The sequence below is a fragment of the Pinus tabuliformis genome, chromosome 7 (genome assembly GCF_031772625.1).
Source record: "Pinus tabuliformis cultivar Carrire ecotype Pingquan chromosome 7, CPIR1, whole genome shotgun sequence".
Taxonomy (NCBI): domain Eukaryota; kingdom Viridiplantae; phylum Streptophyta; class Pinopsida; order Pinales; family Pinaceae; genus Pinus; species Pinus tabuliformis.
Window position 1 is genome coordinate 1,366,807,320 of NC_142293.1, and position 17,129 is coordinate 1,366,824,448.

Consider the following 17,129-nt stretch of genomic DNA (forward strand, 5'->3'; position numbering starts at 1 on the left):
TGAGAAATTGTTTTGATTTATTATTATAGTTATGATAAATGCAATGGCTTTGTGATAAGTATGTTATCATACCGAGGATAGTACAGTGAGGAGAACAGAGAACACCAAGAAGATGAAATTTGCAGACAGGTAGGGAGTATCATGGACCCCAGGAAAGGAAAGAGAGAAAACAAGAAGGAAGAAGGAACAAGTGGGTCGACCAGGAAAAGAGGGAGGAATTTGGGAAGTGAACACATGAAGACAATTATTGAAGCTTACATGGCAGGGAACCCGCCGGAGATTAGAGCCCAAATAGGGAGTTGGGAGAGGGAGCTGAATGACTATATCAAGCACCAGGACATCCCTAAGGAGGAGTGGGAAAGCATGGTTCCCGATCCAGGGAATTCTCATGGAAGGCACTCCTTATTTAGGCAAACCATACAGCAGTACTGGGTAATGAAGAATGTGGTGGCACGGGCCATGACACTGAACTGAGAGCAAGCAACGGGTGACAGAATAGAGGCACATGAGAAAAACAAGGAAAAGGATCTAGTCAGGGTGGAACTACTCAGGGAAATAGCAACAATTTAGATACAAACCTACAGAAATAACTTGGCCATGGGAAGCATTGAACAGACTCTAATTGAGCTGAAGTGGAGAATTGAGCAGAGGAGCGAGATTCCAGGCTTCAATACCAAAGCACCAGCCCCAGTAATATCCTCGAATGAGGATTGATGCACTGGTCCAGTTTGAATTTGAAAAATTATGATGAAAAACACTTACTTGTTTAATTTGTTTTATCTAAACAGTAGTATAGACAATCAAAACAATGATGCTAGATGGATAGCAATAAACCTTTTTAAATTTTGGACAGGGTTTAATGTAGACAAGTGGCTATCTGGTTTCCTTCGGGTAGGTAAGCCACCTGGAACAAATGGAAGTTAAAGATTTTGGAAAAGTAATATAAATAGAGGAAGCACTGCCAAGTTTACAAAAAAAAAATTTGAAACCAAATAGGTTCTAGAAGATGGTGGGATAAATTCCCTAGATTTTAGGAAACTGATTTTCCAAGAAGGTAGGAGGTGGTGGTAGTGTTGAAGTTATTGTTAAGTTCCTAAAAGTTGGTGAGACAAGTCCTCTAAACTATAGGGAGCACATTTTCCAAGAAAACATGAGGTCACAATAGAGTTGAAGTTATGGTTTTTTCCACTCTCATTATTCTTAAAGTTTAATTATGGACATAGCTCAAAGGGAAAGGATAAACTAGGAAGATTAAGTTCCCTACCTTTCCCACTCTTGTTATCTTAGGCCAATTAATCCAAGGATTGTATCAATTCTCTAAAAGTAAAAATATTTATGTATCACAACTCTAGTATGATATTTCCTCCTCATGGTGTTGACTAAAATATGGTAATAAAATATCCATGCTAGAAACAAAACATTTAAAAACATACTTAATTACAAAATATTTCAGAGAGTCAAATTGGGATATTACACTTCCTCTAGAAGCATGTGGTCTCTTCTTTGCATGCAATATATAATATATGATTTCATACATGTAATATATTTTCTTGTCCATTATTCTTTTGATTTTCTCCATCATATCAATGTTATCATAATTTTGTTCTTATCCCTATTCAAGTTCCTACCATATACTTGCTAGAGACACTATTAGACTTATAGGTGAATGTTGAAAAGTAAGGAGACCCTTTTCCACATATTAGTCCCTTGGTTCTAAAGAATAGAGATTCAATAGGTAGTGTATTATTGAGCATTGGAAGGAAGTGGATTAATGGAATGCACTGCTTCGCGGAAAAGGAAATATCACTCTTAATATTGTACATGGTAAAGCGGAGAAAGATTGGTCGAGTAAGATTTGATTCTATAAAAATACTCAATTTTGTAGATATTTATTTGTGCAAATGATAATATAGTAATTGAGCCAAATGTAAAAAAAAAGATAATGATAAATCATATGTAAAAACATTCATAAACTTATCTAATAAGAATCATTATTATAAAATATCTATAATTGAGTGGAATATTTTTAACTTATAACCATTAATAACTAATTAATAATAACTAATTAAAAAATAAATATTATGTATTTATAAATTAAATAAATTAATATGTATTTTAATTCGAATATTATAAGCACTGAATTAAATGCACATCTCATTTCAAAATAGTTGAGGATGGGTTGGATACATACATTATAGAGTGGATACATCACACCCTTACATAATAAATATTTCTTTTTCCCAATAAATATTTTAATGGAATTTTATTAAATGTTACTAATATTATTTTAATATTTTATTATTTTAAATTATATTTATATTTTAATAATATTATTAATATTTTATTATTTTAAATTATATTTATATTTCAATAATATATTAATAATATTATTTTAGTTATATAAATATATATAATTTTTATTATTATACATTATATTTATATATTAATAATATTATTTTAGCTAGAAAAAAACATATAATTTAATTAATAGATGAAATAGGTTTTTAAAGCATTTTTTTAACTTAATCTTAATCACAATATTGTGTATGAATTTAAGTTGTTTAATTTATACAATTTGAATGCTTCAAAAGTTTTCCAATGTATTAAATCTATTTATATATTTGGAAATGTATTAAACAACCAAAATCATAATCTTGCTTGAAATTATATTGTCAAATTCCTATAAAAAATATATTTTAAATCATTATAATTATGATTAATTTTTAAAATTTATTAATATTAAAATAAAATAATATTCCAATTATATAATCAAAATGTGATATCAAGTGTACATAAATAATTTTCCCTAATATAAAATTCACATCATAAAATAATTTATATGTTTTAAGTATCAATAATTTTACATAATAACTTTAATAATTAATTTATAAATTCTAATAATACAAACCATTTTTTAGATCTTATTTATTTTAAAACAATAAGATATTGCATTTTCTACTAATAATGATGTCATTTTCTATTAATAATAATCTTTTACTATATACACTTATCATGTGAAATTTTACCATAAATATTATGAATTGTAAGCTCATATAGATTTTTATTCACTTAGTTGTCTTATCTTTATCTTTATGTAACACTACAACTCCATTGTTATCCTCCCTATATTTTCCAATACACACTTTTCCAATAAAAAAAATATTGTGAATTGTAAACCTATTCAATTGTCATATGCTTGAGTATATATACTTCAAACATTCTGAAACTCCTTCATTTCCTATCATCAAACCTATAATTCATCCCATATAAATATTCCTACCCAATTTATAAAATATCAGAATCAAAATAAACAATCAAAACTTATAGACACTACTACATGTAGGGGAGTTTTAAGACAATATTTGAGTCAATTGTTTTAACTTAAGACAAAAAGAAACTTGTGTATTGTCTTAAATATTGTCTCTAAGCGGGTGTCTCAAAATATAATGTCTCAAAAATTTGTCTCTATTAAGACAATATAGAACACATATTATTATTGTCTCTATAAAGACAAGAATTATTGTCTATTAAGAGACAATTTGATTTGTCTCTCTAGAGACAATTTCATTTGTCTCTCTAGAGACAACTTCATTTGTGTCTCCTTAGAGACAATTACATTTTTGTCTTTTTAGCGACAATAGCTGAGATTAAAAACATATGTCCTTAATTCAAACTATTGTCTCTCTAGAGACAATATAAAAAATTATTTAAAAAAAATAAATGTCCATAATTGTCTCCCTAGAGACAATATAAAAAATTATTTAAAAAAAATAAATGTCCATAATTCAAACTATTGTCTCTCTAGAGACAATATAAAAAATTATTTAAAAATAAATAAATGTCCATAATTGTCTCTCTAGAGACAATATAAAAAATTATTTAAAAAAAATAAATGTCCATAATTCAAACTATTGTCTCTCTAGAGACAATATAAAAAATTATTTAAAAAAAAATAAATCTCCATAATGGTCTCTCTAGAGACAATATAAAAAGTTATTTAAAAAAAAATAAATGTCCATAATTCAAACTATTGTCTCTCTAGAGATAATATAAAAAGCTATTTAAAAAATAAAATAAAATCATTTTGAATGTTCTTTCAAAGTAGTTTCACATTCAAAGTTCACAAATAGTACTCGTGTATGAGAGAATCCACCATAGAAATTGTTGCCTGATAGAAACCAGCACATATGCATATGGGTTATTAATTACGCCGTAAGGTGTTCCCCTCTGAAATCAACTCCCCTGCTTGCCTACATGTCATCTTGTGCACCATACGATTAGATGTTAGACGATTGCACAAATTTCAAGCGTTAGATCAAAATAGTTACAAATTAATTACAAATTAGTATGCATTAGTTATTGGTTATTACGTGTAACGGTTCGTGACTAACGCTTTGCGACTACCATTCTTTGAAAGACTGGCAAAAAATGGTTTACAACCGCACTAACAGTTAGGGCAAACCTTGAAGCGCCCATAGTTGCATTCATAGTTAACGAAAAAGCTGCACACAACCCTTCTTCCTCTGTAACATCTGCAAATGGTGGAAACTGGCTAGCCACACCATCCTTGCGTGACTGAAGCCACAGCCTATCATCGTCCTCTGTTTGTGTGGAACTAAAATTCGACAAAGCACCGAAAGGTACTGTCTTGATGCCAGTTTATTAATCTCCTATTTCACATGTTCTGGGTTCATATAGTATGCTATTTTCTTGATATGCCACAAATTCTTAAAATAGATTGCAGCAGGGCAAATTTGAGTCATAAGAGTTTTCTTTTGGTAATCCATATAGTGTTTTATTTTTTCTTTGTAATGGCGTATTTGTTTTCCCCATGTTTTTTTTTTAATTACCGGATTTGAAACTGTATCTATGATATTTCCACTGAACTGCGAGTTTGTTAACGTGCGTGGCTGATGCAGTATTGAGGGTGTGTACTGCAGACAGTTTGTGGGAGGACTCATGTTGGTTAACGTATCCACCTGCAGCAGAGACTACATAATCTGTGGGAAGTTGTGCAACCCTTATACATGAACGTTCATCGACATTCATAAATAAATTAGACTATATTCTTATTAAAAAAAAACAGGGTCAGAATGCAGTGGAATAGGGAAATATTTTCCTAAAGACCAGGTTCTGGTCACGACTCTGCAATAGAGAATTAAGCTATTTCTTTCAAAGGAAAGTACGCAACCAGAGGTGAGTCCAAGACCCTGAATGTGAGGAATCAGGCCTAAACCATGTCGCTTGATGTAACAGAATTAAACTCAGAGGGATTACTCGTTTAAATTCTTTAAAGAAAAACATGGTTCGACCCTGTTTCTGGGTGGACAAGCTTCCAAACCCCAACTGTAACAAAACCCCAAGTGTAATCAAACCCAACAAATATCAACGGATATAATTCCAGCTAAAAGCACATCAAGAAATAGCGAATAAGTATATTGTCTGGTAACTGAGACGATTTACGAAACCAAACCCTCTGCAGAATAGTACAACTAGAAGGACATAAAGAAAATAATAGTCGATAAGCCAGCAACATATGGCAACATCACATAAGTTTAGAAAACGTTCTATGTGGACACAACCAAGGAAGAGTAACTCAAGATAATACAAAATCGACCATTTTATTACACATTAAGAAGCTTAAGAGCGTAAATGTCTTACAGTGCCAAAATTAAAACAGAGAATGGACTTACAGAAGGTAGCTATTACAATTACAGAGTTGGCCAGTGTGGCTCAAAATATCAGAGGTGAAATCCCCTCAAATTTAACAAGCTTCTTAAAAAAAAAAGACATGATTCAGAAATAAATTAGACTATATTCTTATTAAAAAAACAGGGTCAGAATGCGGTGAAACAGGGAAATATTTTCCTAAAGACCAGGTTCTGCTCATGAATCTACAATAGAGAATTAAGCTATTTCTTTCAAAGGAATGTACGCAACCACAGGCGAGTCCAAGACCCTGAATGTGAAGACTCAGGCCTAAACCTTGTCGCTCAACGTAACAGAATTAAACTCGGAGGGATTACTCGTTTAAATTCTTTAAAGAAAAACATGGTTCAACCCCATTTCTGGGTGGACGAGCTTCCAAACTCCAACTGTAATCAAACCCAACAAATATCAATGGAGATAATTCCAGCTAAAAGCGCATCAAGAAATAGTGAATAAGTATATTTTCTGGTAATCGAGATGATTTACCAAACCAAACCCTCTGCATAATAGCATAACCAGAAGGAAATAAAGAAAATAATAGTCGATAAGCCAGCAACGTATGGCAGCATCACAAAAGTTTAGAAAGTGTTCTCTATGGAACATAGCCCAGGAAGAGTAACTCAAGATAATACAAAATCGACCATTTTATTACACATTAACAAGCTTAAGAGCGTAAATGTCTTTTAGTGCCAAAATTAAAATAGAGAATGGACTTACAGAAGGTATCTATTACAATTGCAAAGTTGGCCAGTGTGGCTTAAAATATCAGAGGTGAAATCCCCTCAAATTTAACAAGCTTCTTAAAAAAAACAAAAGACATGATTCAGGCCTCCGGACCGAAGCTAGAGGGTTAGTGCCTCTTCATAAGCATACACTTAAACATTTTCCAAAATATGAACATTTGCCCAAGAGGACGACTAGACTACGCAGGAAGGGTGAACCATCTCCTTCAGTGAAGAAAGCAAGAAAAAACTACAGCATGTTGTAAGACAAACCAGGGCGGAAACCCTCATACCCGGTGGAAAACCTTAGAGTCATCTCTGTTCCTCGAAGGCACCGCTCCCATCTGGTAGAAAACTCGAAAGTGAGAGCAAGGTGTACCTACGAGCAAACCACCACAAATAGATTAAGTATTCAAAGATTTCCTTAGAGAAGAGCTTAGTCTACTATGGAGAAAGGTTAAAACATTGTTGCAGGAAAGAAAAACAAAAACCGGAAAACTAACCAACAGCTAACTTACCCAGAATTCCAACTCTGGCAGTGAGCACAAGGATTAGCACTTCGAGCACCTTTCAAAAACCTCAATAGAGCTCTGGTTTGAAGTAAGCACATGCCATGGTGTACAAGGGAAACCTTCCTGATGGTAATCAGATTGCTGTGAAGAGATTCAGAAACTGCACGTCGGAAGGGGATTTCGAATTCCTCAACGAAGTGGAGATCATCAACATCGTCAGGCAATCAAATATGGTCGTTTTGAGGGGAGGCTGCATGGCCAGTGACAAGAAGGAAGGGCACCAACAGTTTTTGATATATGATTACATGTCCAATGGAAATTTGTATGAGCCTCTCTTTGGAGAAAAGTCCAATGCCCAATCTTTGAGCTGGCCACAACGGATGAAAATTGTCCTGGGGACTGCCAAGGGACTGGCTTATCTACACAATGGCATCGAGCCTACAGTTTATCACAGAGACATCGAACCCACTAACATTATGCTGGATGAGGAAATGAATGCCCATGTGGCCGATTTTTATGAAACCAGCTCAAGAAAAGATAGAAAAGATAGATCAACGCCTTAGAATTCAGCCTCTTCGAGGGGGCAACCTCCTTTACATTACATAAATGAACAATTCTTAGATGATTCAAATGACAAAACCTCCTTTCTATATATAGGAGTCTAAGGAGTCACAATATAATCCAACCGACCTAACAATAATAATATAAAGCCACAAAAATAACAAAAGAGGGATTCTATGGGGCACATAAATAACAATATGGGGGTAATAGGGGCACAACAATATAAATAAGGGGTATAACTACAATAGTAATGGGGTAATCACTAGTATTATAGGGACCCAACATGCCCCTCTCCTTAAAAAAAGTGTTGTCCTCAACGCTTGAGTAGTTCTGGATACTTCTGCATAAAATTCCCATCCTCCCGTGTGGAATCTTCAACGGATAAGTTCTTCCACTTGATAAGATACTCTGAAATTGATCGATTTCGTAGCTGTCGAATTCTTGTTTCTGTGACTGCTTCCGGTTCCAATATAATTTTTCCTTCCTCGTCAAGTTCTGGCAATATTGTTTGAATTGGGAGCTTGTCGCCTATAACCTTCTTTAAACATGAAACATGGAAAACTGGGTGCAATCGAGAAGCTGCAGGAAGCTCCAATTTGTATGCCATAGTACCAATCTTTTGCAACACCTTGTACAGACCATAATACTTTGGTGATAATTTATTATCCTTCTTAGCTTGCTTTAGGGACATTTTCTTATATGGTTGTAGCCGTAGGAATACCCAATCACCTACATCAAAACTTCTTTCACTGCGATGTTGATCTGCCTGTTGTTTCATTCTATTTTGTGCCAACACAAGGTTATCCTTTAAGAGTTGGAGGACTTGTTGTTGATGTTCGATGTGATGTTCCACTGCCTGAACCTTAGAATTTTCTCTTAAATATGATGTGATGGATGGTGGTTGATATCCATAAAGTGCCATAAATGGGGTCATTTTTGTTGCTGTATGGAAGGAAGTGTTATACCACCATTCAGCCAGAGGCAACCATTTGACCCATTGTGTTTGTTTATCAGATACAAAGCAACGAAGATATCCTTCCAAACATTTGTTTACTATCTCAGTTTGCCCATCAGATTGAGGGTGATAAGATGAGCTATGAGCTAACTGAGTACCAAGACAAGAAAATAATTCTGTCCAAAAATTTCCAGTGAAAATGGGATCTCTGTCACTTACAATAATCTTTGGGTTTCCATGTAGCTTTTGAATTGTTTCCATAAATGCAGTAGAAACTGTACTGGCTTTAAATGGATGTGATAATGCACAAAAGTGTGCATACTTGGTAAGTCTATCAACTACCACCATGATGACACTCTTTCCCTTAGACTTCGGTAAACCTGTGATAAAATCCATTGAAACCTCCTCCCAACGTTGGCTTGGAATGGATAAAGGTTGTAATAGACCTGGTGTCTTAATTCTTTCAACTTTATTTTGTTGGCAAACCAAACATTCCGCCACAAACTTTTGAATATCTGATTTAAGGCCATCCCAAAAAAATTCCTTCTTAACCCTGTGGTAAGTTTTTAAAAATCCTGAGTGCCCTCCTAAGGGAGAAGTGTGCAATTCCATAAGAATCTTTTGTTTTAGCTGGGAATTCTTACAGAGGTATAAGCGATCTTTGTACCATAACGAATCATTTTGCCAGCTAAATGTATCAGAAGTACTGAAATCTTGTTGTAGCTTTCGAATAAGTTCCCACACTTCTTCGTCATTCTTCCATTCCTCCCTTGCTTCGTTTATCCAATCTGGTTGGATAATAGAAATGGCACACAACAATGCTTCCACATCCTCATCCTTTCTTGAGAGTGCATCTGCCACCACATTTTGCTTCCCTTTTTTGTAGATGATTTCAAAGTCATAACCCAACATCTTTGTGACCCACTTTTGTTGCTCTTCAGAGGATAATCTTTGTTCTAAAAAGTATTTAAGGCTATCATGATCCGTTTTTACCTTGAAGTGTCTTCCCATTAGGTAGGGTCGCCATTTCTTAAGTGCATGGAGTATTGCCAACATTTCCTTCTCATAAATAGCTTTTCTTAAAAACTTTCCCTTGATTGGACGACTTTCAAAAGAAATGGGTCTTTCATCTTGCATTAGAACAGCACCAATTCCATTTCCTGAAGCATCACATTCCACAATAAAGGTTTTTGTGAAGTCCGGTGTAGCTAAGACCAGTGCTTGGCACATTGCCTCTTTAAGATGTTCAAAGGCCTTTGTTGATTCCAGAGTCCATGAAAATGAATCTTTCTTCAATAATGTTGTTAGAGGTGCTGCTATTCTCCCATAATTCTTAACAAACTTGTGATAATACCCTGTCAACCCAAGAAATCCTCGCAGATGCTTTATGGATGTGGGGATTTTCCATTCCTTAATGGCTTTAATTTTGCTAGGGTCTACCTTAACTCCTTCATGAGATACAATATGACCCAAATATTCCACCTCCTGGACTCCAAAGAAACATTTGGATCTTTTTGCATATAATTGTTTCTCCTCCAATAGTTGTAGCACCCTGTCAACATGTTCAACATGATCCTTCCAAGACTTGCTGTAGATTAGTATATCATCAAAAAATAATAACACAAATTTTCTAAGGAATGGTTTGAAAATTGAATTCATCAAACCTTGAAATGTTGAAGGTGCATTGGTAAGGCCAAAAGGCATGACCAAAAATTCATAATGACCCTCATGAGTTCTAAATGCCGTTTTCGGAATGTCTTCAATCTTCATTCTGATTTGATGATATCCCGAATGAAGATCCAACTTGGTGAAGTAAATTGATCCATGCAATTCATCCAGTAATTCATCAATGACAGGAATGGGGAACTTATCTTTAATAGTGAGCTTGCTGAGCTCCCTATAATCCAGACACATTCGCCATGATCCATCCTTCTTGTGCACCAATACTACTGGAGATGAGAAAGAACTTTGACTCAGTTGAATTATACCAGCCTCTAGCATTTCTGCAACCATACGTTCAATTTCACTTTTTTGGACATAGGGATATCTGTACGGCCTGATGTTTGGAGGAACACTTCCTGGAGTCAGATGAATAGCATGATCATGATCACGCATAGGTGGGAGACCTTTGGGAGTCTCAAATACCTTGGAATGATTGTCCAGGACTTTTTGGAGATCTGGAGAAATAGATGATTCCAATGTGGAAACATCTAGTGAACATAATTGTGCAATTACACCTCTTTGCTCCTTTTTTAGAAGCTTTGTCATGCCATTAGAGCTTATTATCTTTCCTGGTTTCCCTGCAATACCCCTTAATTCAACTTCCTTTCCTTCCGTAGAAAATTTGATGAAAAGTTCTTGAAAATTAAAAGCTATTGTACCCAAGGATTGTAGCCATTGGACTCCTAGTACAACATCAGCACCTCCCATTGGAATGGAAAGCATTGGGCTAGTCAATACATATTCTCCCATGGATAGCTTGATATTATGGCACTTTCTAGAGCAATTTATTGTTCCTCCATTTGCAATCATCACTTGACACTCTGGTGCTGGATATAGGAAGCAATTCAATTCTTTTGCTACCCTACAATGAATAAAATTGTGGGTGCTTCCTGAATCAATCAACACTATTACCTTTTTCTTCATGATTTATCCTTCTATCTTGATGGTTTGAGGAGTGGTAATTCCTGCCAATGCATTACAAGATATGGTCAGATTTATTTGTTCTTCATCTAGGCTTTGTTTCTGGAGTATATCCTCTTCTTTTGACCTTTCTTGCTCCTTTTCTTCTTCCTCTTCACAATCTATGTAGAATAATTTCTTCTCAGCACACTTATGACGTTTTGTGTATTTGCTATCACAATTGTAACAAGGCCCTTTTGCTCTTTTTTCTTCCAATTGTTGTGGTGTCAACCTTGTAGGTTGTGGAAGACTAGGGGCAACAACACTTCCGTCTTTATAGTTGTGAGTGGTATGCTTCCTAGTTGCCATAATTTTGCTTTCCATTTTTCTTGCTAACCTGAATGCCTTCTCTAATGAATCGGGTTCCCAAAGGCGAAAATCATGTTGGATATTATCCTTTAAAGACCCTATGAACGCATCAATCCTATGCTCCTCTGGAATATCTTTTACCCTTATGTTCAATTTTTGGAACTCCTCAATGTGCTCCATTATTGAATCCTTTTGTTTGAGACTTATCAATTGGCTAAAAAAAGTCTTGCTTTTTGTATCCTCATAATGTGCTATCAATTCTTCCGTAAAAATTGCCTAAGTGATAAATTGTTTACGAGAACAAAGCCATCGATACCATACAAATTTATTTGGTTCCAAATATACAGTTGCCATACGTACCTTTTGTGTGTTTTGCACATTATTGAGATCGAAGAATTGCTCCATCTGTAATATCCATGTGGCGGGATCCTTGCCATCAAACTTCCTCATATCGATTTTTGGAATATGGTGATTCTTCGATCCAACATTAGCATCTATGGAATCATGATTAACATTTCTTTTGTTCTCATCATGAGTTTCCTTTACTACCTTTTCACCATTAGTAAGTATTTCTTGTAGAAAATTTGTCAAATCTGTCTTCAAATCTGCCATGCCTATCTTCAAATTTGTGTTCAAATCTATCTTCAAATTGTCCATCTTAGCTTCCATGCCATTCATCTTAGCTTCCACGCCATTTATCTTAGCTTCTGTTAACTTTTGTGAGCGTGACATTTGTTGCACTTGTTCTTGTAATTTTGATATATCATGTAGCATTTCTTCCTCTTCCTCATGAGTCATGCTAGAGCTTTCAGGTTCCTTACTAGGTGTTTACATTTTCTTTCCTCGGGGCATCAGTTACCGATAATAATGCTCTACTATGCCCTTTGAATTCCTTCAAAATAAATTTTCAAACCAAGCTTAAGCAAAAATTTAAAAAAATCTACACACCTTTTTTCACTTTGTAGGAGCTTGATATTGCCTCTGATGTATCTTTGTACTTTCTAATCATCTAGTTCTGAATTTGTGATCTGTAGTATCTCTCTGTGTCCTCTTTCCAATGCCACCAGTCTGATCCAAATTGGATTCTCCAAGAAAGAGTTATGCACAATCTCCCAAGATGACCCTATTATAGACCTTTCCAGAAGAGCGAAATTTTATGAAGTGTCGCGTGTACAATTTTCAATATTTGGTTCTGAAAAAGATATACAAGAAACCACAGTCCGTCCTCTTTTTGTACCTTCTTACGAAATTTCAATCTGATTCCCAGAGAGAAAGTTATGATGATTTTTCCCAGGTCACCTGTTTTGAATGTAATTCAGGAGTATCCAGAAAGACCAACTTCCTTAGACCATATCTCCGCAAATATCGCGCGAAAAGCTCTGAAATTGGGACCCAAGGTTCAACACGATATCTTATCAAATGGGTTTTTTTTGCAACTTTTGAAACGTCACAGAAAAAAAGTTATAGCGAAAAGGCCACGATGACCTGTTTGGAGCAGCGAAACCCTAGAATCCAAAGCTCTGATAGCAAATGTTATAAAACCAGCTCAAGAAAAGATAGAAAATATAGATCAACGCCTTAGAATTCAGCCTCTTCGAGGGGGCAACCTCCTTTACATTACATAAATGAACAATTCTTGATGATTCAAATGACAAAACCTCCTTTCTATATATAGGAGTCTAAGGAGTTACAATATAATCCAGCCGACCTAACAATAATAATATAAAGCCACAAAAATAACAAAAGAGGGATTCTATGGGGCACAGAAATAACAATATGGGGGTAATAGGGGCACACCAATATAAATAAGGGGTATAACTACAATAGTAATGGGGTAATCACTAGTATTATAGGGACCCAACACCGATTTTGGTCTGGCGAGGATTATGACTGAAGTAGGAGAATCCCATCTGACGACAAAAGTAGCAGGGACACACGACTACTTGGCCCCCGAATACGCTCTCTATGGCCAACTTATAGACAGAAGCGATGTGTACAGCTTTGGGGTTCTGTTGTTGGAGATTATGAGCGGCAGAAAGGCTCTTGACACCACTGCTCAGTCGGCCCCCAATTATCTCATCGCGGATTGGGCAATGGCCCTAGTGAAAAATGGCATGACTAGTGAAATAGTAGACCAGAGTATCCGTCCGAGCGCGGAGGAGGACGTGATGTAGAGGTTCATTTTGGTGGGTATTTTGTGCTCACATGTTATGGTGGCATTCAGATCTCGAATGGTGGAAGCCGTGAAGATGCTGGAGGGGGAGGGTGATATTCCTAAAATCCCGGACAAGCCTCTCCTGCTTACGCTACAGGGTCCACCTGCTACAGACTAGAATGGTTTGTTAATCCTTCTTTCTGATAGCGTTTCCTGGCTTTCCTTTAGCTCAATGGAGATGTTGAATATGTTGGTAACTGTCTTTCAGTGCCAAAATTAAAACAGAGAATGGACTTACAGAAGGTAGCTATTACAATTACAGAGTTGGCCAGTGTGGCTCAAAATATCAGAGATGAAATCCCCTCAAATTTAACAAGATTCTTAAAAAAAAAAATACATGATTCGAAAATAAATTAGACTATGTTCTTATTAAAAAAAACAGGGTCAGACTGTGGTGGAATAGGGAAATATTTTCCTAAAGACCAGGTTCTGGTCATGACTCTGCAACAGAGAATTAAGCTATTTCTTTCAAAGGAATGTACGCAACCACAAGTGAGTCCAAGACCCTGAATGTGAGGACTCAGGTCTAAACCCTGTCGCTCGACGTAATAGAATTAAACTCAGAGGCATTACACGTTTAAATTCTTTAAAGAAAAACATGGTTTGACCCCGTTTCCAGGTGGACAAGCTTCCAAACCCCAACTATAATCAAACCCAACAAATATCAACGGAGATAATTCCAGCTAAAAGCGCATCAAGAAATAGTGAATAAGTATATTGTCCGGCAACCGAGATGATTTACCAAACCAAACACTCTGTAGAATAGCATAACCAGAAGGAAATAAAGAAAATAATAGTCGATAAGCGAGCAACGTATGGCAGCATCACATATGTTTAGAAAACGTTCTCTATGGAGCATAACCCAGGAAGTGTAATTGAAGATAATACAAAATTGACCATTTTATTACACATTAACAAGCTTAAAAGCGTAAATGTTTTTTAGTGCCAAAATTAAAACAGAGAATGGACTTACAGAAGGTAGCTATACAAATACAAAGTTCGCCAGTGTGGCTCAAAATATCAGAGGTGAAATCCCCTCAAATTTAACAATCTTCTTGAAAAAGCAAAAGACATGATTCAGGCCTCAGGAGCGAAGCTTGAGGGTCAGTGCCTCTTCATAAGCATACACTTAAACATTTTTGAAAATATGAACATTTTTCCAAGAGGACGGCTAGACTACGCAGGAAGGGTGAACCATCTCCTTCCATGAAGGAAACAAGAAAAAACTATAGCATGTTGTAAGACAAACCAAGGCGGAAACCCTCATACCCAGTGGAAAACCTCGGAGTCATCTCTATTCCTCGAAGGCACCGCTCCCATCTGGTAGCAAACTCGAAAAAGAGAGCAAGGTGTACCTACGAGCAAACCACCACAAATAGATTAAGTATTCAAAGATTTCCTTAGAGAAGAGTTTAGTATGCTATGGAGAAAGGTTAAAACAAGGTTGCACAAAAGAAAAACAAAAACAGGAAAACTAACCAGTAGCTAACTTACCCGGAATGCCAACTCTGGCAGTGAGGACAAGGATTGGCACTTCGAGCACCTTTCAAAAACCTCAATGGAGCTCTGGTTCGAAGCTGGAATGAGACCATGATAGGCAGCAGGAGTCATGAGCACTGATGGAAGAATGAGACCTCGATACGGTGCCAAGGGTAGTGAAAGTTGAAGGAACCAACCCTGGCCATTGGATCACTCAACAGGCCTCAATAGCGTCAATACAAGAGGAATCCCAAGGTGGCAGCTGGGGCTGGTCATGTCTGCCCATGCCACATACAATGGAAGGTGCAAGCAATTAAAGTAACATCAGAGTTATCCAAAATCAAATGCAGCTAACCGAATGACTAAAGGACAATGAAATCCACAAGCCTCAACGCGCATATGATTACCATATAATCCAACGGTTTAGGTTGAATTGCTTCAAACAGTGGAGTCATGTCATATATGCGCAGCGATACAACCTCATAAACCAGTGGAGTCAAGTCATAAAAACACAGCTGTATAAACTATTAAATGCATTGAATTAATGAATTTGTAATGGTAAATATTCGTAGGTCCATGACCATATAATATGTTCTATTTATGTTTATAATTTTACCAAGAAAATAAAAGAAAAATTAACTAGGTTCATGCCATGACTAATTATTATGGCATATCCAATAAAGGTGAATAAAGTTTATTTTGTCCTAAATTGACTATGTTAACCATGTATCTAATGTACTTGATATGTCTCAAACTTTAACAAAAATAAAATCTACTAATACATGAAATGTATAAGTACAAATGTAAGAAATGCCACTATTAATACATGAAATGTATAAGTACAAATGTAAGAAATGGCAATTAATCATTTTATTGGTAAATAGATAAAATGTTATAAAAATGGAAAAAATATACTGATTGGTAGATTAGTGTATTTATGAAGCTTATAAGTACATGTATTATATTATTTTTAGTGTAGCATGAAATGTATAAGTACAAACGTAAGAAATGGCAATTGATCATTTTATTGGTAAATAGATAAAATGTTATAAAAATGGAAAAAATGTACTGATTGGGAGATTAGTGTATTTATGAAGCTTATAAGTACATGTATTATATTATTTTTAGTGTAGCATTTACTAATCAATCTATAAGAAAGAAGAGTTGCTAATAGAGGTTAATGGAGTTTGATAGCATTGTATTTACATTAGGGCCAAGAATTGTATTCTCTTTTTTTCAGCAAGACTTATTAATAAGTCAAGAATGTTGGTAATATGATAAATATTTTGAAAATTAGAATGGATATGGAAGTTCATAAGTCTAAGAAAAATTTCTTTTCATCTTCACCCATATTAGTATGGCACAAGCATAGACTCTTTCTTTCCATGTTGTTTTGAGAAAGTGATTTTCATCTTCGACCCTCTTTATATGGCACAAGTTACACTCTTTCTTCCCATGGTGTTTTGTCAGTTGGGAAACAAATGGTTTCACTACGAAGCTCATTAGAATTAACTCTTATATTAGAAATGTTTGTTTTCTTCCTAACATAAGCCAAGGCACATAAATTTTTTATTGTTTTCAATATTTAACTTATGAGCTCCTTATAATAACTTAGTTTCATTTTTCCCTCCATAAAATAAAGTATTAAGTGAAATAATAATAAAAAAGAATCATAAAACATAATATTCATTGAATTGAAATATATTAATAATAAATAATATATGGATTCAATTCATATTGTTATATTGTAATCTCATTTTTATTAATGAAATTACAATCATATCACATTAAAGAAACCAAAAGAATAAAAATTCATATTGATAACCATATATTTATATAAAAGGTATAATTAATAAATATTAAAAAATTTAATTAATTTAATTAATAAATATACAATTAAAAATCAAAATATTTATAAATATAAAATAATGATGTAGGAGCATTATATAAGTTTCATAGTTGGACTTATAGAAAGTCAATTTCAA

The 17,129-nt window shown here is 34.8% G+C and overlaps 1 pseudogene; it reads left to right on the forward strand.

The window, feature by feature from the left end:
- The first annotated feature begins 7,044 nt into the window (after nt 1-7,044).
- Nucleotides 7,045-13,783, forward strand: LOC149252700 (putative receptor-like protein kinase At1g11050 pseudogene; annotated as a pseudogene).
- The last annotated feature ends 3,346 nt before the right edge of the window (nt 13,784-17,129 follow it).